General features: G+C 42.1%; 1 protein-coding gene across 1 annotated transcript in view; it reads right to left on the bottom strand.

Annotated features, from left to right (window-relative positions):
- The window catches only part of LOC122796735 (desmoglein-2-like), a 1204637-nt gene that overhangs the window by 1114169 nt on the left and 63610 nt on the right, over positions 1-26858 (bottom strand). The window lies entirely within an intron of this gene.

The raw sequence follows: 26858 nt of genomic DNA, 5'->3' as shown, positions 1-26858 counted from the left end.
AGACATTTCCACTCAACAACACTTCCACTGTTCACTCATTACTCACAATCCCACAACTATACTAACATCAACCCACAATTCTATAACCTTTCAGCCACTCTCCTCTTACCTTTCAAGCACTTACACACCAACTATTCTATCTCCACAGCTTACAGATATCATAAACTGACTAACAAACTTAGACATCTTCTACTATACTCTGTAACACAAATAAAACTCCAAGCCGACATCCATCCCAACCCAGGTCCCATTAATAACTTTTCACAGTGCCTACAATCTGTCCCATCTCCCACCACGTCAAACTCTGTTCAGTCTACTATATATTCCCATCCATACCCCCTCCTCCGAAAACCTCAAACACCGACCTGCTCCTAACCAATTTCAATCTCTGTAGCATCATAAGAAAAGCTAGTGAATTCCATGCTGCCCTAGTCACCTACTCACCAGATACAGCTGTGATAACCAAAACCTGGTTAAAGCCCCACATTAAGGACAAAGAGCATATCTAAACAATCCTAGCTTGGTTTGTGATTTACTGTGGAGTTGACTGGTAAGAGAAGTTTTATTTGAATTCATATTGTATTTGTTATCACTGTTTTTAACTGTTTGTAGGTAGGAAGGGACAGCTTGTTGACAAGATTTACTTTGATTCATATTTTGTTGTTTTACCTTTAATTTCATTGTTGGTTGTTAGAAAGGGAGAGGTTTTAGACAGGCAATTACAAAATTTGTCTGGCTTGCAGAACATGTATGGTCAGAACAACTTTACTGTACTTAATTTATTTAGTTGTGTATTGCTGATGTGATTTTTGTGTCACAGAAGTTGATTTAAGTTCTCTTTGAATTATGTGGTTACTGTTTTTGATGATTCTTTTCTTTTACAATATTTTATTTGTTGAAAGCTGAATGCAGATTCCTTAAATGAGTATGCAATTAACAATTTGCTAATGCATGAATATCTTGTACAGTGTAATAAATTCTATGAATATTTAAAGGTAACAGCTGATAGCACCGGTTATCTGTGTTCCTCATGTCAGAAGTTAGATGATTTGCTTACTATTGCTAGAAGTAAATGTAGACTTGATGATGATTGCACTTTGTGCAACTGGCATGGCTTGGAAAACTGTTGTTCCATATATTAATGACTGGCCTGATGAATAATGTTAGGCATAGAACAAATACAACACATTTAGGAAATGATGTGTCTATTGTCTGCAAAGATCATTCAACCCCTATGGAACAAGACGGTGCCTCTGACAACTTTGGAATTCCGGATGCAAGTATTCAGCAATCTGAGGATCCAGTTTGTTAAGAGGGAAACAAAAAAAGAAAGAAACGAAGAAGTTCACAACAAATAACAAGGTAGAAAAAGAAACTGATTAATGACTGTAAAGGATTTCAGGGAATGGTGATATTTTTCTATCAGAAAATGTTCAATCTACACAAAAAGGCACACTTTTTTCAACAGAGGAGGTAGAAAAAAGAGGCAAGAGGCAGGTGAAAAGGAAGAAATCAAAACTAAACATGGAAGGAATGAAGAACATTACTGTAGGAAAAAAGAAGAGAAAGACAGATGTTGAATACGTGGCTCAAGCTGTGGATTTACAATACCACCTGGGCATACCTCTCAACCTGAAAACATCAAAAATCTGGACAAGGCCCATGAAAAATAGGTACAAATCTGTACGCTGATTAACATAAAATTTGCATACATAATTATGTAGCCACACCCACTACAATGCATTGTGGGATATCACCTTTCAAACACAAACTGAAGGATAACCAAAATACGCTACCACTACAGTCAGAACATACCACTATGCCAAATCAGCTTCCTGAAAGACATGAAGACTGAAACTTAAATGGCTATCATTTAGTGTATTCAGTTCTCACTTCTCACCACCATAGCTTTCAACCTCTTAGCACAAAAATCCTGGACAAAGCCAATAATGGGGGAATACAGCCCCAAAACAGAGACAAATTTTAAATACTGATCTTATAAACTTAGAAAATTGCTAGAATAAAAAGTTTGTGTTACCATTTATTTTCTGAAGAATATGAAGGCTGAAATTCAAATGACTGTCATTATTTACTGAATTCAATCCTTACAAAGTAATTTACTTGCATCTGTTTACTTATCCCAACATAATCTGAGTATGCTGTTTCAATCTATAATACTAAAAAGGAGAGATTTCTGTCTCATGTTACCCAGGAAACAATTGCAGCCTAGCAACATTTAAGGTTCAGAAAATAAAAAATATATTATGTTAACAAGAGATGCAGCTAATTGAATAAAATCTGGAAGGAACTCCACATGAAGATGAAACGGATCATTCTGGACTGTTTTAAGAACTTCTTAAGTGCATATCAGTGCTTGTTTTAACCCTTCAGTGAAATCCTACACTAAAATTCTGCTTTCAAGTTCAAGAATGCCATATAGATATTAACATTTTCTGGGAAATAATCCACAGACCAGGCCATTCTTAAATATTTCACTGCACAAAAACAATTTCTATTTGTTGGTTATAAATTAATATACATTTAATCTGTTGCCAATATATGTAACTAGATCATAATAGCAGTCAACCTCTCAAAGCATTAGATCTTTAATGGCATAGGGCTAATTTGTATTATTGCAGGCAATGGAAGGTAGATTTTGCAAACAGTGTCAGTGAAGCAATAAAGTCTTACTCTTACAATATGACAATAAATTGGCAGCTAAAAGTAGCAAAAAAATAAATAAATAAATGTCGAACAGATACAAGGAAATCAAAGCTCACCTACTTCACAAGACTACAAGAAAGAAACCCAGATTATTGTATTCCAGTCTAGACTGTTTGTTAATCTTCATGGCAAAAAACTGCAAAACAGTGGCAAACCCTTAGATCTTTAACCACAACAACACACAGCTAATGTTTTATATCTTTTAAATCTACAGTCAGCCTGTGTAACTAACAAAATAAGAAAGCTAACTTCAACAAGAGGAACTCAAAGAACTGCAATATCAAAAATCCTCAGAATTAAATAACACTAAATTCTATCCATTGTTAAAATTCAAAAACCGAATAAAATGTCATGTCATTTCATTCATCACCCCACCAACTTATGTTACATAAATAAGCACATTTAAATTGTGCTAAAATAGCTTTATACATAAAAATAAAAATAGAAATAGGGCTTAAATATACAGATAAGATTACAAGTTTGCTTTTGTGTTCTCTTAGTTTGTTTGGTTCTTGCTCGTTGTATTTGGAACTGGTGCCCTAAGCAAAAGGGCTCCACAGCACCCTCTGCACTACTTTTTGCCCACATCCTGGCATACCTACACCATCCACATTACTGGAAAAGCAACCCTTGTAAAGCGGCACCGTAGACAGTTGTCTAGTTGGCCTATGCCGAAGGCTGGCTGTGAGGGTATGCAACTGTCCCACAGTATTTTCTGTGAATGACTGCATCTTCACATAGGAACATTTATTTTATACTGGGATGAGGCTGCTACCCTGGAGTTAACAGTTACAAAGGTGTGTGCACATTTGAAATCATGCAACACAATCTTGTCTGCAATATCCATCAGTGTTAACATTTTCAAACTAAAAGGAGCATTCTGAATACCTAAGGCTAGATTTAATGAACCCAGTCAGGTGCTGCATGATAATGTTGTTATAACTAATGGCACCAACAGCTAGTAAAGCAAATGTGAATAGACTTGCAAACCATTCCATGGATTTTTACCCTTGTCTTTTGAAATGATAAAACATATTGACAGAAGCAGTGTAAGACAGTTTCATTTCTTTTTTTTTTTGTTTGCTTGCTTTAAGTTACAAAAATGTACTTTGGTCGTAACATTCTAAGACATATTGAGCTTGAATTTCCTTAGGATAGTTGTCCAAGAATCAGGGTCATATGAAAGCCCCATGAAAGTATTTTGAATTTTAACAAAACAAAAAGAATAGCAACACTTTGGGCTGGGTATCTTCATTAGTTTGTCAGAGCTAAATCTGGGACAGGATATCTTTGGTCATATAAAATATATATATATTTTTTTGTTTGTTTTTTATTTTTACTAATACCAAAATAATTCTCAAATAGGTGCCATAAGAAGCACATATGGCCAAGTGCTAGAATGGGTATCAATTCACAACCTCATGCTATGTTCACAATTGTCAGTCATATTGTCCTTAGCTGACACTAAATGCTTCAAAGAATTAAAGATGCAACTATAAATTTTACACAAAAATATTGTTTGTATTCAGTACAAACTTAAAGGAAAAATTCACTATGTCTGAAATATCAAACATATGTATGATTTTCTGTGCAAAACTGCATTGGACACACTCAGGCTGTAGTGCTAAAAGACAAGTTTTTATGATTCTAGTCAAATTTAAGACATACCACACCAAGCAAGTTTAACCGTATTAACTCATGAATATCTTAAAAATCACATTCAGATGAATATTAAAAATCCACCAAGAGCAGCTGCACCTCTTAGCTTGCAAAACACTGAGATTACTGCATATTATGATATACAATTAGTCTCTTCAAATATGATGGAAGAATTACTAACAACATTTGCAGTGATATACCTACATTTATCTATATAATGTACCTATACAAGCATGTAGATGCACATGCACACACACCGTTTTTGAAGAATTATATTACAATTCTATTTGATCTCTAACCACTGCCAAATGCAAACATTCCCAAACGCAAACAGCATACAAATAAAAAAAACACATACACAGACAAACATGCACACATTCATATTTGTAAGTCTATATTTACAATCTAAAGTCTAGGCTGCTTGTGAATTCCCTGTACACTCTCCACTGTTTTCATACAATAAATGAAATATCTTTATGCAAGAGAACTAGTTAATGTACCCTACCCATACCAGCGATTGAGCGAGTTCCTTCATAACAGCGACAGCCTCAGGCCAGAAATTCAGTACCAGCGTTCGTTCGTTAGTGCAGCAGATGCACATGGGAAGGTCAAGGAAAATAAGCAGCTCGTCAGCTTAACTAAGCAGCAGCAGGAAAGGAAAAAAAAAAATAAAAAAGGCAGCTCACAGATGCCGGCTTGCGTATTCAGTGGAAAAGGAAAGCCACAGACAGATTTCAAACAAGCAGCCAGCCGGGAAAGCCCTTGAGCTCAATTCCGACTGGCTGGGAGTGCTGACGTCATCACGCTGGATGACGCCAGCCCAAAAGCTCAAATTTAAAAACCTGGAAAAAATCGGAAGTTAAGGGGTGCCACTCGGGAATCGTGGCACCCCATTATTTGGACCCCAAAACTCGGTAAAAACCGAGTAATTCGGGTCGGTTGGGAGGTCTGCACCTGGGTGATAATTTAATACACAAAGAAAAAAGTGGGATTAATAAGACTAATGGTGATGGAGAGCTATCCCTCGTAACAACTCATACTGCAGATATTACTGTATTAAAAGCTGAAGATTCTTCAGAGCTGGCCAACAGATATTCTTATAATCAGAGATTCATTTATTAGAGGCAGTGATACTTATATTTGCAGAGAAGATAATGAACATTGAATAGTTTTATGCTTGCCAGGAGCAAATATAGCAGATTTGAGAAGAGCCTTGGAATGCCTTAATATAAGGAAGTACTGATCCATTTTTATTCATGTTGGTACAAATGATGTCATCCACAAGGATCCTCTGACTGTTAGTAGAGAACTGACAGCCTTCTTAGATAGTATGGCTTGCACTGGTGTTAGGATGTATTTTTCACAAATCACCTATAGAAAGGATAGTCAGGTCATTACGAATGAAAATATTTTTTTTGGTAAATACCTACATGGCAAAATGTCCTGTTATAAAAAATGGAAATGTGTAGAGCATCCATGCCTAGTTTTGGGCACGTGTTCAGACAGGATGGCATGCATTTGTCAAAATCAGGGAAGAGAATTGTTGCAGTATATATTTTGCAAGGTTTGTCAACACTAGGCAGGATTTTTGCCAGGTCAAAAATTTAAGAATTCACAGATAGAAACATTTGATGCATCTCTAATGATTGTTAATGCTAGGAGCATTAATAATAGTTTTTTAATTAGAAGATTTGCGGTGTTCCCACAAGATTGATGTTATTATTTGTGAAACATGGTTAAAGAACAATGACTGGAAACCAGTTCTGTCAGGGTATAAATGTTTTTACTGTAACAGACATTTTAACAAAAAATCAGGTGGAGGTATTATGATAGGGATTAAAGATGGCTATGAGACCTCTAATTATTACATGTTCAATGATAACACTGATGCTATAGACTGTGTAACTGTGACAATAAAGACAACCCTGGAACATATAACACTTGTTGGACTGTATAGACCACCAAAGTCAAGTGCAGATGACCTAAAGGAATTCAAACATTTCTTACATGAAACACAGGAGGGAAGAATTATATTAGCTGGGGACTTAAATTTACTAGAAACAGACTGGAATAATACTGATTCAACAATGTTAGTAAGGAAACTTTTCACAACGTATATTCAGGAACAACAATTGCTTCAGATTGTAAAAACCTACCAAGGGACAGAACATACTAGACATTGTTTGTGTTCCTAAAGAAATTGTTGCTTCAAGTCAAGTTTTACCACCATTGATGTGCAGTGATCCTGGGGATATAAAGGTTCATTTGTTGCTAGATAATTCTGCCAAACTGAAATCTAAACCAATGCACAGAAGGTTAATTACAGATTATATAGAAGCAAAACCGTCACTATGTAAAACTAACTGGAGCGAGGTGTTTGGTGGAAAAACTGCAGATGGAACATGGAACATTTTGAGAGAGAAATTGAGTGCAAAAAATAAAAAAAAAATGTTTAACATCAGAATCTAGACATACAACATCGGGGGATATATTTCCATAAGAACAAGATATTGGATTAAGTTGAGAGACAAAAAATATAAGAAATGGAAGAGAGATCGAACTACAACTTTGAAAACTGAAATAAACAAGCTGGAAAAACAGATTAAGCATTGTGTGAGACAAGATCAAGACAAATTTTAAGAAAATTTATATAAAGATATTGAGCATAATAGGAAATCTTTTTATACATACATAAGATGTGGATGGAGTAAAGACACACAAATTGATAACTGTGTGCAGATTCTAAAATTTATTCTCAGACAACAGATAATAGATATATTTACGAAATCTTATGCAAAACAGTTTGGCTTCACAAAAGGGGTGATATGTTGTACAAGTGACATCCAAGTAACCTCAGACACTGGAATCAAATTAGATCATATTGAAAAAGAACTGCGCAAACTGGATCCAAACAAAGCACAGGGAGGAGACAGAATCAGTAACAATGACCTCAGAACACTTCAGCAAGAACGTATGGTACCATTATATCTATTATTCACTAGATCATATAAATATGTGGGGGTTTCCCTTCAAAACATCTAATTCTTATAACATCAAAACTCAAAACACTGAAACCATAATATCGAAAACCCAAAACACTGAAAACTCATAACATTGAATTTCATAACACTGAAAATGTATAACATCGAGTAGTGTATCATTAAACATGTAAATATTATAGTTTAATCTGTTAATCTTGTGGTATCACTATAAGATGTTGCAGTTTTTATTTATATAGTGTAGAAATTTATATTATTTATATATTGTTTATTTTGTCAATCTGTATGTGTTTTTAGGCTATGCAGGTAAGTGATTTAGACATTCCTCCAGATTTACAAAGCCCTTTATAGCATGCAGGATTAGTTTAAGAGCTATTTTTGGCAATATGGCCAACATGCGATCCTTGAACTAGCTCCCAGGAAGTGCACGTGAGCTCTTAGGCTAATCCTGCACAGACTGAGCTCCTGTATGCAAATTACCCTCATTTGCAGGTGAAACTCATGCAAATGAGGGTAATATGCATTCCAGGAAGCTGGCAGCTGTCCGTGCAGGACAAGTGCAGTGTGCAGAAATGTACTCAGTTAGTAACCGAGTACAGTTCTGCAATCTACAAAACGGAGCTATGACAGCACCAAATAAAGGCTGCATATCATTGAGGAAGCATGCCAATGTCCAAGTAGAAGGCCATTGGCATTGCAAAATGTAAAAAGAAAATAACTAAATAAACAACTTATAATTTTCTTTTCACCGAGCTTGCCTTGTTAAGCATAGGGCAGCGACGCGCAAATGGGATTGGGTGGAAATTAATAAAATAAACCTAAAATAAGCATTCTAACTAAAAATCAGTATTCTGCCATGCAAATCAATGACAGTCAGAAGACAACCTGGCCAGTGAGTAATGGTTGCTAAAGAGGGAGGCTCGGTGTGGGACATGTAACTATACATTAGCAGGCAATCCTATGCAAATGAGGGAAGGGTTAGTGAAACCTAGATTTTCCCAGGGTGTGAGGTAGGTCCCAAGAGTGTAAGAGTATAAATAGCTGGGTGCAAGACTAGGATATAGGTGACATCATGGGTGTGTGCGTCAGGCATACTGTAAGTGGATTGGAGACCTGTGGCTCAAGATTACTCCTAGCATAGCACAGCTAAGCTAGGGGTGTGTCTAAACCTGCCTAGCACTCTTTACAAAGTGTAAGTAGGTGTGCGTGCCATGCACTGGGTTGTACAGGGAAAAAAAAGGAAATTAAACCAGGAAAAAGCAGCTCTGTGAACATTTGAGCACTCTATTTGCACAGAGCGCACACGGGCCTAAACAGGGAGGCAATGGGAAGGGAAAACAGCAGTAGGAAGGTAATCAAGGAGAACTAGCTAAGCTGCCAGGTGAAATGTATCAGAATCAGCTAATCACACAAGAAGCAGACCAGCCCAGCCCAGAACACCACTATAAACTAAGCAAACACCTATCCCCCTGGTTTTTCCACACTCTACACCACCGGTGTATACAAGCGGGGAAATTCTAAAAACAAACCTACAAAATGAGAAGGGCTGCAGCAGGCAACATAGAACAACATGTGCAGGAGGCTGAGGGTGGTGAGGATGTCAATGCTGCCAAACAACCCACAGTGAGGAGACAGAGAAGAGTGTACAGACCCAGGGTAACCTACCAGGGGCTACATGAGCTGGAGATAGTGGAGCACTATAGGGTGGACAGAGACCTCCTACAGCAAATCGTTGAGCTGTGCAGGCCACATCTGACACACCACACTGGCCGATGGGAACCCATTCCAGTGAATACCAAGGTATGTGTAGGCCTAGGTATACTAGCCACAGGTACCTCCCAAACTACAACTGGGCATCTCACAGGCATCAGCATTCAGAATATTCCACCAGTTCCTGGATGCCATGTCAGCACATGCCAGTGAGCATGTATATTTCCTCAACACACGTGAGGTGTTGACCCGCAATATCCGTCTTTTCCACCAAATAGCTAACTACCCTGGAGTAGTGGGTGTTATAGACTGCACGCACTTATGCATCAAAGCACCACCCGGTGAGCAGGGTAGGGCCTACATCAACTGCAGGGGCATACCCTCCATCAACTGCCAGGTCATATGTGATGCCCAGGGCATTATACTGAATGTGTGTGCTGGCTGCCCTGGAAGCTATGATGATTCACACATATGGCAACTGACACAGCTGTACCAAAGATTTGCCAATGTGGACATCCCCTACGGTCACCTAGTGGGGGATGCTGGGTACCCACTGGAGCCGTGGCTGATGACACCCATCAGAAATGCACACACACCTGAACAACAATGCCATAATGATGCACATGCACAGGCCAGACATATAATACAGCATGTGTTTGGGATGCTCAGGTCACAGTTCCGTTGTCTGGACACATCCGGTGGAGCCCTGCAGTATTCACCAGCTACATGTACCCAAATAGTAATGATATGTGCTATGCTACACAATATGATCCTGCGGAAACAGCTGCAGAAGGAACAGCATGGGGCAGGGCCACAAAGCCTCACACCAATGTCAAGGCTTGTACAGGTGCAGAGTGACTCGGAGGAGGAACAACCTGAGCCTGCTCCAGTAGGCAGAAGGGAGCATGCCCAGCATGCCCTGGCCTTGGCAAAGAGGCAATGCATAGCATATAGGTTCATAGGTTCATAGGTTCATACTAGGCTATCTGCCCTAGGGCATTTATAAGCCTAGCCAGAGTGTGTTTGGCTTTCGCCACCCATTTTAAATTAATTTTGTAATACTTTTTTTGAGGTTAGTATACTGTGCCTCTGTCTAACAGTGACACAAAAGTGATAGCCGGGGTAAACCTACGATCTCCCATCCAGTCAAGATTCCTCTTGAAGAGAGTCAATGTGGGACTCTGCCTAACCTGGACTGGGATTTTATTCCAGAGTGAAGGGAGCCTCTGGGTTATGAATCTGTCCCTCCAGCATGTCCTATTTATTTCAGTGCTGAGGTTCAAGTCTCGAGCGTAGCTCGATGGGATTTGATTTTCTGAGGTGCAGCATGTCCATTAATTCCGGGTTGGACATGGCTTTATACGTCAGGCACAGATCGCCTATGAGCAGGCGGTATGCCACTGAGTAGAGCTGGAGTTTCTTTAACCGGGCAGCATATGGCATCTGTTTGAGCCCTTTGATCCTCTTGGTGAGGTACTTTTGGGGTCTTTCCAGTTGCTGCAGGTGTCTGGTAAGGTACATCCCAAAAGGGGCATTGTACTCAATTATGGGCCTGATGAGGGATGTGTAAAGAGGTATGATGACCTCCCCTGATCTAGATGTGAATCCCTTCATGATTAGGTGGGCTATATAAAATGTTTTTCTAACCACTTTGGCCACGTGGTTGTCAAATGAGAGATTGCTATCAACTTGGGTCCCCAGGTCCCTAATGACTTCTTCTGCACTTAATGGATTACCACCTGTGTGGTAATTTGTGGGCACTTTGTTTTTGCCAAAGGGGATGACTATACACTTTTTGGCGTTTAGCTTGAGGCCATGGCTCTGGCACCAGTTGTCTGTTTCTATGAGGCCCTTTGGAGGATGCTTGTGTCAGCTGGAGAGTTGATTATGGCGCCCAGTTTGCAGTCATCTGCGAACTTGGTCAGCCACAGTCCTTCCGTGTTGGCCTGTACCACCGAGAAATATATACCGAACAAGAGAGGTCCCAGGACTGAGCCTTGTGGGACGCCACTTGTAACTGGTTTGGAGTCTGACATGGCTCCAGCAATTCTAACCATGTGGGTTCTGTCCTTGAGCCAGTTTGCAACCCATCTAGTGACATAGGGGTTTATATTTAAGCTGGTGAGCGATCTATAATGCCCGAGTGGGTATTGTATCAAAGGCTTTTGCGAGGTCCAGGTAGGCTGTGTGGACCACCTTCCCCTCGTCAATGGCCTTGGTGACTGTTTCAAAGAAATTGACCAGGTTTAAGAGGCAGGATCTGCCCTTAACAAAGCCAAACTGGGTAGGATCCAGTGTCTGTAGGTCACCAATATCTTTATTTATGAGGTCCATGATGATCCTTTCCATAGCTTTGCAGACCAAGCTAGTCAGGCTTATGGGGCAATAGTTTCCAGGATCCGTTGAGGCACCACCTTTGTGGAGAGGGACCACTGTTACTGTACGCCACTCTTTGGGTACATAACCTGTAGTAAGGCAAAGATTGAACAGTAGTTTTATGTTTGGGTTTAGCTCTTCTTGGAGTTCATGTAGGACGCAGCCCGGGACACTATCTGGTTCCATTGATGCTGTGTTTTTGCTTTGGAGAGGGTGGCTCTTACCTGAGCATCTGAGATGTCACATAGATATTTGCCCTTTTGGTGGGGAGAGGGGGAAGAAGTTTGCACTGAACCTGTCAGCTAGGATGTTGGCAATGTCTGTGGGCTCGGTGTATTTTTTGTCATTCTGGACTAATTCTGAGCATATCTGGGAATTCCCACCCAGGTTCCTAACATAACTAAAGAAAGCCTTGTGATTATCCTTAGTGTCCTGTGCAATTTTTTTCTCGAAGCTGGCCTTAGACGATTTTATGAGTGGCCGTAGTTTTTTGCTAATACTGATCAGAGATGCCTTCCTTTGGGATTTTGCTCTATCATGTAGTAGCTTCCTCCTTCTATTGTAATGTTTGTTTATGGCTGGGGTCCACCAGACAGGACGTCTGCCTTTGGAGGATTGGGTCTTGGTTTTATTTGGGATTGTGATGATCCATGCATTCCTGAAGGTGTTCATAGAATGCTTATAAAGGATTCTGCGGTCTGGGCAGATTTTCACAGGCCGGGCTTTGAAGGATTTCGCCTCAGTTTTGAGGCGTGTGAAATTTGCTTTAGAGAAGTTTTTCACTGTGGTTTTGGGCAGGTGGGTCGGGATGTGAATATCTAGTGAGATTAGTTTATGGTCTGTTCTTACCAGTGAGGATACACTTCTGGTCTGGAGCATAGAGTCCCCATGTTGGTGATGATCAGGTCCAGTATGTTTTCCCTCTTGTGGGAGTGGTAACAAGCTGTTCCATAGCATTTGAGTTTATAAATTCTAGGAACCTTTGGGCTAGGGTGTTGGAACTAGAGTAATGCTCCCAGTCTATGTTTGGGTAGTTGAAGTCACCCAATATAATGGTGTTTGGAGAGACCTTCATATTTTCCAGTATTCTCAGGAAGGCCAAGTGGGGTTCCTGTGTTTGGGAGGGTGGTCTGTAGCAGGCTATAAACTGGAAGGCAGTTTTACCCACAGTTAGTTGCACATGGATAGTCTCTGATGCTTTATGCTGTGCCACCAACCTGGAGGTGTGGGTATCTTTGACGAATATTGATACTCCCCCTCCTTTTGTGGTTTGGTCCAAGTTTTGGGGCCGAAAAGCATGGTATACACTGACACAGTAGGGCCCCAAGGAATGACACCTCTCTCTGACTTGCACAGACAGTAAAAGGGATGCCAAACATGACACTACCTGTGCCCAACCATGTATAGGGAGTGTACTATGTGCATCCGACAAAGGCAACCCTCCAGCACCATCCTCAAGTCCGGGACACCCTCAAGGTAAGTCAATCAATCTACCAATTGTCAAATGGAGTAGAATGTGTTTTTACCTGTAGCTATGGTATGGATGTGAACATGCAAGGGAATTGTTTGGCCGGATGTCAAGGCAGCAGAGAGTAGACACCCATAGTGGCAGCATGAGATCTGTAACACATACTGGAGTCACCATAGTAGCCAGTACTACACAGGGTGACAAAACCCACTACAGGAAATGGCCTGAGTGATAGGAGTGTCCATAAGAGCCACACATGCCAGTCAGGAAGGATCACATACCTAGCAACAGTCTCAGCCAGTGGGACAGGTGAAAACAAACACAAACAAATGCTGTACTATGGCCTCCGAATGTGCCCTATGATTAACCCCTCCCCCAGGCCTACATAGACAGACTGTAGCAGGCCAGGTAGTCGGATGTAAGCTGTGAAGGCTTGGAAGTCAGACACTAATATGTAGGTAAACAAAGCTAGGATCTGTACTACACTGGTAAGCCCTAGCCAGCAGGATAGGTAAGACTGCAGACTGAAATGGAGTACCTGACTTACCAGTACAGTCCTAGCAAATGTGTACAAGTGTCAGGTGCGCCCCCCCATCCAACATACACATAGAGTAACAGTCAGGTGTGCCCCCCCACTCCTGTGTAGAACAGTAGAAACAGTCAGGTGTCCCCCCCCCCCCGCTATGCAGAAATGTGGTAACAGTCAATGGCAAATGACCAATGGATACTCTGCAGACACAGCATGCTACCGGTTGGTGTACAACAAAAGGTCAGCACTGCAGTACAAACAATCTGGATGTGGTCCACACATGCAACACAGATGGCCATACTGGGCATGCTCACACACTTAGAGGAATGAAGGTAATGTCAGTCAACAACATACTAAGAGGTCATACTGGGCATGCTCACACACTTAAAAACATGAAGACCATGTCTGCAGACACCAGTGGACCAGACATATCTGGAAGTTGCAGTTCTCAGTGTGAACACATGTCAGTATGCACCACTCCTGCCTTGCACACACAGTGGATAGGAAAGCAGATAAATATGTAAGGACAACACACTATAATACACCACAGGCACACGGGCATAGATGTGTGGAAGAGGGTGACCTTGACAAGGAGCCATGCGGGCCTTTCCCAACTGGCACACAGCCTAAGGGCCCCCAACACATGAGGTGCAGATGTAACCCACTGCGGATACTAGTCACCAGTACCTGTCAGCATGATAGACTATGTGGTGTATGTGCCAGCTGTGCAACAAGACTGTACAAGGAAGCAGCCATCTAGTAGCTGTATACACACACCTGTGACATATGATCCCATGTGTAACTGCATGTGGCATGTCAACTCCTACATGAATGGGTTATGGCCCATGCACACACTGCCCTCCCCATAGCAGTAGTATGGCAAGTCTGCTGAGGTCATCCAATGTGAATTACACCTTTGGGAGAGCTATAGCTGAGTAAAATGCATGGTGCATCCCATAACTGTGTACTGCTGTAGTGACAGAGCAGTTAGGTAGTACTACTAACTCCAGACCTGTCAGTTGTGTGAGTGTGTGTGTGTGCCTGTCTGCCTCTGACTGTGTAGAGTGAAATGCTTGTTAGGCTACTCACACTCCATGCAATACATATATTCAACTTTGGCAAGGCTGCTGACGTCACTCACCTAGAAGTACACCTCTGGGAACATGACAGCGCCATAATCACTGTGGTGCATCCTGTAACTGCTTACTGCTGTAGTGTGATAAACTAGTTAGGTATGTGTTCGAACCCCAGCCCTGGCAACTGTGTGTGTGTGTGTGTGTGTGTGTGTGTGTGTGTGTGTGTGTGTGTGTGTGTGTGTCTGACTACATAGAGAGCAATGCTTTTTAGGCTACTCACACTCCATGCAATACAAATACACTTCTTTGCCAAGGCTGCTGATGTCACTCATCTAGAACTACACCTCTGGGATATTGCTAGCCCAGTAATCACCATGGCGTGTCCTGTAACTGCGTACTGCTGTAGTGTGATAAACTAGTTAGGCAGGTGTTTGAACCCCAGCCCTGGCAACTGTGTGTGTTTGTGTGTGAGTCTGTGTGTGTGTGTCTCACTGGGTAGAGAGCAATGCTTTTTAGGCTATTCACACTCCATACAATACAAACACTCTACTTTGCCAAGGCTGCTGATGTCACTCATCTAGAAGTACACCTCAGGAAAACTGATAGCCCAGTAATTGCCGTAGCACATTCTGTAACTGTGTACTGCTGTAGTGTGATTTAGAACAGTGGCAGTGTTTCATCTCCATCCATGCCAGTTCTGGATGTGATGTGTGTGTCTCAGTGTCTGTGTATGGAGCAATGCATTATAGGCTACTCACTCACAGTACATTACAAATGCCCTACTTTGGTAGTCCTGCTGATGTCATTAATTGTGAAATACACCTTTGGGGAAGATAAACTTCAGTAATGTCTGTGGTGTGTAATATAACTGCCTAGTGCTGTAGTGTAGTAAACCAGCTAGGTAGGGGTTCTACTCCTAAACATGACAAGTGTGTGTGTGTGGGTGTTTGTATCTCATATCCTGTGCAGATGGCTGTGAGTCTGTGACACCTGTGGGCAATGTGGAGGGGTTTTGCTAATTTCATTTATGGTTGCCCTACTATATATCACGTCAACCATACAGGGATAAGGGATGTAAATGGCTGAGAGGCTGGGGTGCAAAGCCATACCCATACATGTGACATCAAGGCCTGCCAATCACAGTTAGCAAACCCACTGTGCCTTCACATGTGACTCACAGCAGACATACCATAGCTGGCAACATGGCCTGTATGGACGGATGACACTGACATCAGCAAATGCTGTTAGCATGCTATCAATGTGGGTGCAGGATAAATCCACTGACCAGTACCACTCCCTGCCACACGTGGGTAAGACTGGCACATCTGATGGTAAGTTGTGTTCACAGCATGGGCCACACACCCCAGGTACAGTTCCACATGTCACTGTACATGCATGTGGGAGGTGTGCACATCCTAGACACCATCCAAGTCATGGACTAGGGAACACATACATGGCAAGTGATGCACAGCATTGGCCACACACAATAGTCACCCAGGTGCCTGGAAGACGGATGTGATACCCCCCTGTGCAGGCAAATGCAGAAGCTACAGGCCTGTGCCACAATGCAGAGCATAGTCATGTGGGCTGATGCCATGGTATACCCATCGCCTACCCTTGTATAGCCTGCTGGCACTGTTAGCCACCACACACCCATGCAGACATGCACCCATGCATGTCCGAACTGGACCCTGTGTGCTCGTGTGTGTGTGATGTATGGTGCGTATGTCCACATCCACATGCACTACTCCCCCCAGGGCACAGTGAAGCATGCCTCCTTATGTCTGACACCCCCTCATACTCACTGCCCATATGACCTCCATATCACCAATGTGTTGCATGTGTTCCCTGCACATTGATGTGTTGTGGCAATCCCACTAGTGACGGGTTGCACTCCTGGCCCTGCCAAGTGTGTTAATGTGTGTGTGCATCCCTGTGTGAGTGTGCCTGTGCTGATGCTGGCACCTGTTCATGCAGACAGGCACATGTACGTCACCTAGTGTATATCTACCATACCCCTGTTGCAGATGTCACTCACCATCACATATATATGTTCTGAGTGATCCCCACCAGATAACCCATGTGGCACATCCAGTAACAACATCAGGCTGTGATAGCACTACATAGCTGTCGGGTGTTTGATACCCTGTGCTGGTAGGGGTGTGACACAAACATGCGTCGGTTTTACCCTCCCAACCCTCCCTGACATGTATTCACCTCTGCCTGCCTCCCCCACTCCATCTCTGGTGGATGTGGAGGCTCATACCTACATTGCTTAGGCAGCAGCATATGTATTTAATGTGATGCTCATGATCAGCTGATGGCCTCTGCACAAATTACAGGCCTTCCCAAGCTGATTACATGTGGAACAGGCATGATAACATTCCCATAGCCAATTGCATGGAAACGCACTCCACTACCTGGGAACATTCTGGTGGTGTTGGCCCTTGTCTGTCACTGTGAGCAGGAACTAGAACTGTCATTTGGCAACCAGCATGTCAGATGGGTTGGGTATTTACCTCTAACAACATACACTGTGGGAAGAGGGCAACAAACAGGAGGGGGATGTGCCTGACCTGACTACAAACTGTCAGTGCTGCTATATTGCATATGGAGTAATGTTGGATTAACAGTGTTTGTCTGGATATGCCTGTCGTACATGTCGCAATACCTGCCATGTCAGTTCCGTGTATATCAGGAATCCCCATCTGCAGGCTGATCTGCAGACTGGGCAGTGTTGTGCCTTTGGTGTCATGTGTTAGCCGCGATCATCTATCCATGGAATGCAAAAGGTACTGTGAGGATTGCAGTCTGTTGATGGTGAAGGCCATGACAATTACTGACTACATATCCCTCATTGGACATATGTTGCAACAAAACCCATTACAAAGGTAGATTAATGAGGGTATCACAGCAACATGTCTATACTGGCCCTGTGTATGTGCTGTCAGTCACACCTCTGTCAACCTTTGTACATATGTCATGCATGAAGTGGTGCATATGTGCTGTACACCGTAAATAGTGTCAACATATCTGATAACACGCCAGTGATATATCAGAGTGCTACACATGTCATGTACAGTAGGGGTTACACTTAATGCCATGCCCTGGAAATCCTGTGGATGTTTGTACAGTACTGAGGTCTGGGTAGTGATGGCGAATGTCGGCAGTGTGTGTATTGTTAATATGTACTATGGCCTGTGTACAGAATGTGGTAGATGTCATTGTTACATGCTGCCCCACTGTATGGTACCGTATTACCTTACATGTGTGTAGGGCCATACACACACATCTCATACCACAGACAGCCATCAGACTGGACTGTGTAGCAGCCCAGTATATGTAGGGTCATTCTGTAAGTGGCACATATGAGGATGGTGTAGGACAGATAGTGAATATACTGTACTATTATGCTAGTGTACCATATGGGTCTGTGGCTGTGTTCACATTGGTTGTGGTTATGCACTGTCATGCAGGTGTATCCTACCCTGTGCTGTGACATGGCTGTTGAGCCTGCTATGTATGCAGATACTGTACCATGATGACCTTAGGATGTCTGTCAGTAGCCAATGGCACACATGTTATGAGCGGATGTCACCTTCAACACACCATGTCTGTGACAGCAATCCCAGTGACAGTAGCAAATGCCTATTAATATACCAGCTATACATACCAGACATCCCCCTGCACTACTACATTGGGACTATAGGGGCTGGGGTAGGGATACCCTCCATGTCCAGGACATATGGTGGGACGATATGGACATGTACATATCCAGATATCCATATATATATAAGTTCACGTGTAGTACTTCCAATTACCACTGTCATGGCAATCACCCACTATGAATCCCTACATCATGTGGGTGTATTCCCTGTACATTCCCTGTATGATGGACATCCTTTCTGTGTGTGGGCATCTATGTCACAGAGAGCAGGTAGCAATACCTCTTACAGGAGAACCTGCACGCTCAGGGCAGCCACATATATGTAGGAGGATCAGGACATACAGACAGACTGTGAGTAGAGTGGTATAACACTTTGCATAGTACTGGTGTTACAGGGTGTGTGTATGTGTGTGTGTGTGTGTGTGTGTGTGTGTGTGTGTGTGTGTGTGTGTGTGTGTGTGTGTGTGTGTGTACATACTAGTTTACCTTGGACTGCAGTATGTCTGCATAGCTCACTACTGTGGTCCTTTCCTCTAGCTGGACAGAGGTGTGCCTATCATGTGTTGTCTGTCCACCACACAGGTCCTGTGTCAGATATTACACTGGCAGTGTGTGTGTTGCATGCTAGCAGTACGTGGCTATATCCATTTGTATATCTGATGTCTTTTTCCTGCATAAGGATATGGGTATATTGCAACACATCCTATAACACCAGCATGTTCCAGGGTGTGTTACTGCAATATTGCGGGTATGGCCCTGCAATCCTGCCTTTGTCCTCCACATATATGGCAGCCTTTGTCTTGCTGTGATATGGGTATGGGTTGTTAGGTAATGTCCTATCATTAACCACTGCTAGCATTCCTATTATCATCTCAGTCATAGCGTGGACACCAACAACATTTGTTGACCAGGGACCATACATGTGACAGATACATTGACATTACTACAAGTAATGAATGTCCTCCTAGGCCTTGACTACAGGGTGTAATTGGAAGCTGCTGAACTACATCTAATATTGTTGACTGTTACATGTCATGCAGGCAAATCCGTTGTCAACTGTTGTATGAATTGAAGGGCTTAGCCTGGACACCATAGTATGATATATATCTGCACTGTCTGCATCGACTGTTTTGTGTGGACCTTGCATCCATCACTGATTATTTACATCAACATCCATGTGCTGTCAGTAATGGCATACATTATTGTATGGTAAACAAATAAAGGTTGTCTGTGTATACATTCCTGTGTGTCGTGTCATGTCCTTTGAATTGTGAGTGGTTATATGTGCAATGTAAGTATCCCCTTTGTGGGGCTGGTTGCCACACCACTCATGTCACAGGTACCGGTTACAGGGCTTGTGGCTGGGGATATACATTGCACCCAGTACATCCACACTACTGCTACACATGTATGGCTACTAATACCCTTTGTCTGTGTATATGTGTATGTACCTATATATCCTATATATATATATATATATATATATATATATATATATATATATATATATATATATATATATATATATATATATATATATATATATATATATACCTGCACATGATTGTCAATGTATGGATGTGTGTGCATATTTGTACCGTTGTAATGTGTGTAATGTGTAGCCCTTCAACATAGTACATTCCCTACGGTAAAATGGTGTATCTGCATGATATGTTACAGATATTGCCCTGACATGTACAGGTTACATGGATAACTGTTGGAGCATTGTAGCTGTGTTGTCGTGGGTCCTGCTGTCAAGTACTGCATGTGCTGGATATTGGATTGCACAGCATATCTGTTAGAGTTGGAGGGGCGGTTACATTGCAGTAATTACCAGGTGTCCCTCATGTGTGCCCCCACCCCATTAACTGTGCTCATGTCTGTTATGTAGTACGGAGTGGGCCAGGAGTCCATTCCCATGTGGAAATCATATACACATGTCTATCTGTATATACATATATATATATATATATATATATATATTTTTTTTTTTTAATGTATATCTGCATAAGTATATATGTTACACCCCCATATATAGAGGGATAGAACTAGACATTGATATAGCTCTAACTATGTTTATGTATCCATATATATATATATATATAGATATATATATATATATACATATATGTATATATATATATATATATATATATATATATATATATATATATACATATATATATGTGTGTATATATACACACACTGAGCATATTAATCTATCTCTGTACGATTGCTGTTATATGGTTATTTGTGAGTCATACATACACACATAGATATATATATATATATATATATATATATATATATATATATATATATATATATATATACCAATAGCTGTCTATCTCTCTGCATTAACAGAAGTATAGCTGTCCATATGTCCATGCATGTTCGGCCTATATGTGTAGCCTGTACCTCATTTTCTTGGCAATTGACATGGATGATCTTAGGACTAATGTCAGTCATTCATGCGGACACGTACATATTTCAGACATATCCTCTCCAGCAATATATGTGTTCTACCACATATAACTGTGTAACATGCAACGTTTGAAGTGTATTAGAGCAGGATATGACAGATATCCCTATATGGGTGGCGCAGTGGTGCAGCGGTTAATGCTGTCGCCTCACAGCAAGAGGTTCTCCGGTTCGATTCTCAGCTGGGGTGCCTTCTGTGTGGAGTTTGCATGTTCTCCCTGTGTTCGCGTGGGTTTCCTCCGGGTACTCTAAAAACATGCTTGGGCCTCCGCTGAAAACAGGATCTGTGGAACCTAGTCAGACTTTCCCGGTCAACAAATGTTAAATAAAAAATAAATAAAAATAAAAATGTACCCACATTATGGTGCACTATGTCCATGATTCATGCATTAAGAGGTTGTGTGGTGTGTTATTACTACATTCCCTGTGCTGTTGACTGACTGTGCTGGATGATATGTATGGAGAATGAGTGGTTATGTACATCTGTCATGGTTTAATGGTAAATCATGTAGTGTATGATGTGTAGTGTCATGGGTGTGGCCCTTCCACAAGCTTTATATTGTGTTTCAGGGCAGAACACCAGCTGTCGGATACAGAGTGAGTTAGGGACATTTGAGTGGTCGTATGCAGGTGTGCACATGTATGCGCAGAGCTAAGCAATGCTAAGCTCGGGTTGTGTTACCTTACACTCAGCTAGCGTCTACTCAGCTCAATCTATGTAGGCAATGCTTACTTCTGTGCGAATACACGTACACACACTTACAACTGCTTATCCATGCATACTACTGCTATGTGCTTACACATGCTTACTATTGCCTTAGTCAATATGGCACTTCACATGTGCATTTAAGGCAGTACTCTTGTGCAAATATAAATGTTACATAGTAGGTTATACAGCACAATGAAGTTAACGTACGGATATCACATGGAAAATAGGATGTGCTGCAGTGGGACTCGACCCGGGAATGCGTGCGCGTTAGGTGGATGCTCTGGCCACTACACTATTGCTGTTTTGCTTTGTTTGCATATGTCTACCATACTGACATACCCATGTTCCCTTCCCCCAGCCCCCAAGCTCCACGTACACAGCATCCATCCATTCCCCGGTTGTTAGCCCTGCCATACTACACCTCCACACATTTCCCTCTCTGCACGTCTCGGTACACCTCCAGTATACTGTCCCCACCCAAGCGTCTGCAGGCTCTTCATCCATTCAGTCCACATATGTACCAGCCTTCCCCTGATCCTCCTCTGATACTAGTGGCGACATCGATGTGACCCATAACTGTTGGTTCATCCCGTCAGGGACAGACCTGTTGTTGTGTCAAGAGTAGACTTAGCTGGTCTACAGTGTTTCTCCCACTGGTAGCATTCTGCCAGGGTATTGTGTAGCAGTGGTTTGCTCACACACCTGGCCAGCCTCATCTCCGAGTTTCACAGTACCAATGCCCCAGGTGTGACATACTGTGCATGAAGCACACTCACACGCCCCCACAGTGTGCACAGTATACCATTATTTATTTTGGTATTATGCAGGACTACTGTTCTCACAGTATGATTGGACAGGCACTGTTCTGTGCTGCACATAGACTGCTCATAATACTGTGGTTGAGCAATGGACACGTGTTCTGGTATTAATCTACACACATATACATTTCCTATACTGTTGGATGCCTGTGCTGGATGATGTCTTTGTGATCACAGCAGCTGAATGTGTATCCACCATGGCTTAGTGGAACTCATGTATACTATAGTGTGCAGGGTTGGGGGTTTGCAAACCTGAACTGCAGATTATTTTGTTAATGGCTACAACAACAGCTGTTGGCTACAGAGTGACTAAGGCACTGTAGAACATTTGTAGGTGGATATGTGCTTGTTTGCACGAAGCACAGCATTACTGACTTCTGGTTGTGGTGTCTTGCCCTCAGCCTCTACATTGCTTCACCAGTGTGGTACTCACATACCGGTGGCCAAACAGGTTTACACCTGGCTGCTCCCACATACACGTGCACAACGTCATGCATTTTGTTCACATCTGTCAACCGGGACACTCGGACTGTATGCTTGTCCATTGCCAACGGTGGCCCGTGGTGTAGAGCTCCACACTGACCCCAGCTACATATCCCATTTAATACTGGGGTGATCACATTCATAGAGGGTAATAGACATAACTTAGCTACATCCCCCATTAATCATGCTTAGTTTACATTAAACTGTCAGTATTATCCATGCTTAGGTCAGGTTTACATGTCAGGTAAGACTGTTGACAAAGGTCAGGTTTAGGATGAGGTTGGATTCCTGTTTCACAGGTCAGGATAGGTTACATGCAGGTATTCGGGGTAGGTATTCCATACCTGTGTGGTACAGTAGAGGTGAATAGCTAAGGAGTAGGTAGGTAGGTAGTGGGGGTGCCATTGTAACTGTATAGTAGCCTGTAGGTATAATTGGATGGGGAGCAATAGGGAAGGTATGTCAGATGTTGGGATTTGTATGTGAGGCAGGACAAGAGGTGTCGGTATCACTAGTTGATGTAGTCGTATAGAGTGTGAGGTGGGGGGGTTCGCAAGGTGGTAAGCCTGTGCTGCTCCAGGCGTGCTTGTGGTGTTCCTTCATGTGTTGGTTATGTGTCCTGTGGGACAGCTGTGATACTACATGTGGGTTGGGGTTCCAGATACTGGCAATATAGTGGGGGAAGAGGGTGTCACCTACGTGTACCCGTAGACATTAATAGGAATGGAACAGGGGCTAATAGGTACATGGTGTGCATAGGGCACAAAGAGGGGTGTTAGTAGGGGGATTATCCAGGGATGTGCAGGATGGCTGCAGGGAAGGTCCACAGCTGGTGATGTTGTCTACGACAGCAGCTGTGCATATGCACTGCATTTGGTGTTTGTGTTGGACACTCACACCCCTGGGTGGGGGTGAGGACTTTAATAATACCTTGTGATGTCTATTACATCGGCTTACAAGCCTACAGTGGGGTATTGTGACCATGTGTTCATAGGTGTTGTGTAGTTGGTAATGCAACAACACATATGGTTATACCATACTTTGCCATGTACACTGGACTGTGCTGCAGTGGAACCCATATCGGGAATGGCTGCCCGTTAGGCATAAGCATGCGTGTCGACTGTACAGAATCTGTGGCTTGTCCAGGGTTTGCTTCATAATATTGGTGTGTTCCTCTTACAATCTGCACCTGTCTGGCAAATACCTGGGAACTGATGCCATTAGATACAGACAAGTAATTGGGTTTAAGAGTCCACATCCTTCAGACAAGTCATGCTAATGCATAACCTATTATTCTATCAGCTTTCTAAGGTTGTAAGTGGAATATGTGCTTTCTGTCCCTATTTATCCCCCAACAGTTTAGGTTCTGTCCATTGGTTTAGCTCTTAGAGGTTGAGAGGTATGGGCATTATCTCTGCCCAATTAGCAATATTACTGACATCCCTGGGGTGGTCCGAATACAACTGCGCCTGCCAACACCTGCACGCCTAGGCCTATAATTGCATACCCATAGTTCTCCCACCTGGCCCTCGTCTACAGCACTCATCCTTACTGTGGGTGCAGGTGGGGTCTAACCACACCACTACACACTGCCCACTCTCCACGTGTCGGGACCCATGTCATACGTTGTCTTGACCCATGGGTCATCAGGCTTGCACAGCCTACTGGTCCGTGTATGTATACAGCCTGGTTGGATAAATCATTACAGGGACTGACTCCGATTATCATTAATTTTTGGGGTGTCCCACAAGGGACATTGATGTCTTTGTTTCAAGATTAGACGTGGCAGGTCTCTCCCACTGGTAGTATCCTGCCTGTGGTCTGGGAAGCAGTGGTGTGTTTACTTGTATTGTGTGTTTGTATGTTTCACCTGTCTAGGTGGGGGGGGTTGATGTTACATGTCACACATTTGTTGACTGGACCCCCACCCCCATTGGCACGGCCTATGAACATATGTAATCCTTAACTGGTGTATCATATCTATATATCTATATATATATAAATATATGTATATATATATATATATATATATATATATATATATATATATATATAGATCTAGATATATATATATATATATATATATATATATAATTATTATTATTTATTTATTTATTTATATTTGTTGACCGGGAGTGTCCGACTGGACGTAGGTCCATTTTTAGAGGAGGCCCAGGGAGAAATGCTCCACAGTTAAAATAAACAGACAGTAGTTACATTGAATTACATAGTGATTAACAATTTATATATATATATATATATATATATATATATATATATATATATATATATATATATTTATATGTATGCTGTATACTATATTTAACAAATTATTTTCTAGTCCTGAGGAGCTTTTCTGCTTGGGTCTCTGCTGTAAATGAGCCAGAAGGTCAGCAAGACTTACCCGGTTAACAGATGTGATTTAAATACATAATTCAATTAATATCCTAGCTATATATATATATATATATATATATATATATATATATATATATATATGTGTGTACGTTTATATATTTCTACATATCTATATACATATATATGTATATATCTGTATTTGTATGCATACATATATATATATGTCTAACAGCATATGGTTGTATGGCTGTCTACATATGTATATATCAATATGTGGGTGTTTAATTATATTCTGTCTCTGTATGTACACATTTGTACTACAGAGAGGGGGAGTTTTCACACCATGTAGGTATGGGTATATATACATGCACACCTCTACAGTTGTATATCTACATCTGATTATTCCGTTCTTTGCCATGTACAATAGACTGTGCTGCAGTGGGACTCATAGCGGGAGTGGCTGTCCATTGAGCAGCGGCTCTGCCCAATGCACATGATTGCTTACATCCCTGGGGCAGTCCACATAGACCCACTCCAGCCAACACCTGCTCAGCTTGGCCCATAATTTCATACCCATATTTCCCAATCCGCACATCCTCTTTGGCACTCTTTCTTACTCCGGGTGCAGGTTAGATCTGGCCACACCTTTTCGGGACCCATCACGTATGTTGTCCACCCCGTGGATCATCAGACTTCCCCTACCTTGTAAATTGGGAACATGCGTGGCCTGCCGTTCGACATCGGTGTAATGGCAAGAAACCTAAATATGTCCGTCTTTGTTTCAAGATTAGGTTTGGCGAGTCTCTCCCACTGGTAGTATCCTGCCTGTAGTCTGGGAAGCAGTGGTGTTTTTACTTTTATTGTGTGTCTGTATGTTTCACCGGTCTGGCTGGTGCCACGTGTTACACGTTTGTTGATTGGACCCCTCATCCCCATTTGCATGGCCTGTGAACATATGTAATTCGTAACTGCTGTATCATATCCTAGCTATATACATGTGTATATTTACACACACACACACACACACACATATATATATATATGTATATATATATATATATATATATATATATATATATATATCTACATTACTATATACAGATATATCTGTATATGTATGCATACATGTATATATTTATATGTTGCTGTCTATATATATATCTAACGGCATATGGATGTATGGATGTCTGCATATGTATATATCTATATGTGGGTATGTATATGCATTCTGTCTCTGTATGTATACATTTGTACTACAGAGAGGGAGAGGTATATCTCCATGTAGCTATGGGTAGATATGCACACACATACCTCTACATATATATATCTACATCTGGTTATTCTGTTCTTTGCCATGTAGATTAGACTTTGCTGCAGTGGGACTCGTATTGGGTGTGGCTGCTCATTGGGTGATGCCTCTGTCCAATGAACACTTTTGCTTACATCCCTGGGGCTGTCCGTATAGACCCACACCTGCACACCTATACCCATAACTAAGTTACCCATAGTTCCCACACCTGCACCTCCTCTACAGCACCCATCCTTACTCTGAGTGCAGGTCGGGTCTGAACACACCACTACATGCTGCCCACTCTCCACTTCACGGGACCCATGTCATACGTTGTCTCGACCCATGGGTCATCAGGCTTTCCCAACCTTGTATTCTGGGTATGTAACCCCCCCGGCCAGAAAGGTTGTCACACTGGTTCCTCCCATAATATGTCAATTTTTGAGGCGTTCTGCAAGGTACGGTCCTGTCTGTGTTCCAAGATTAGATTTCTCGGTTCCACTGTGTACACCC

Source organism: Protopterus annectens, chromosome 3.part0 (genome assembly GCF_019279795.1).
Source record: "Protopterus annectens isolate FY-2018-M chromosome 3.part0, PAN1.0, whole genome shotgun sequence".
NCBI lineage: Eukaryota > Metazoa > Chordata > Ceratodontiformes > Protopteridae > Protopterus > Protopterus annectens.
This window is presented reverse-complemented; position numbering and strand designations above follow the sequence as displayed.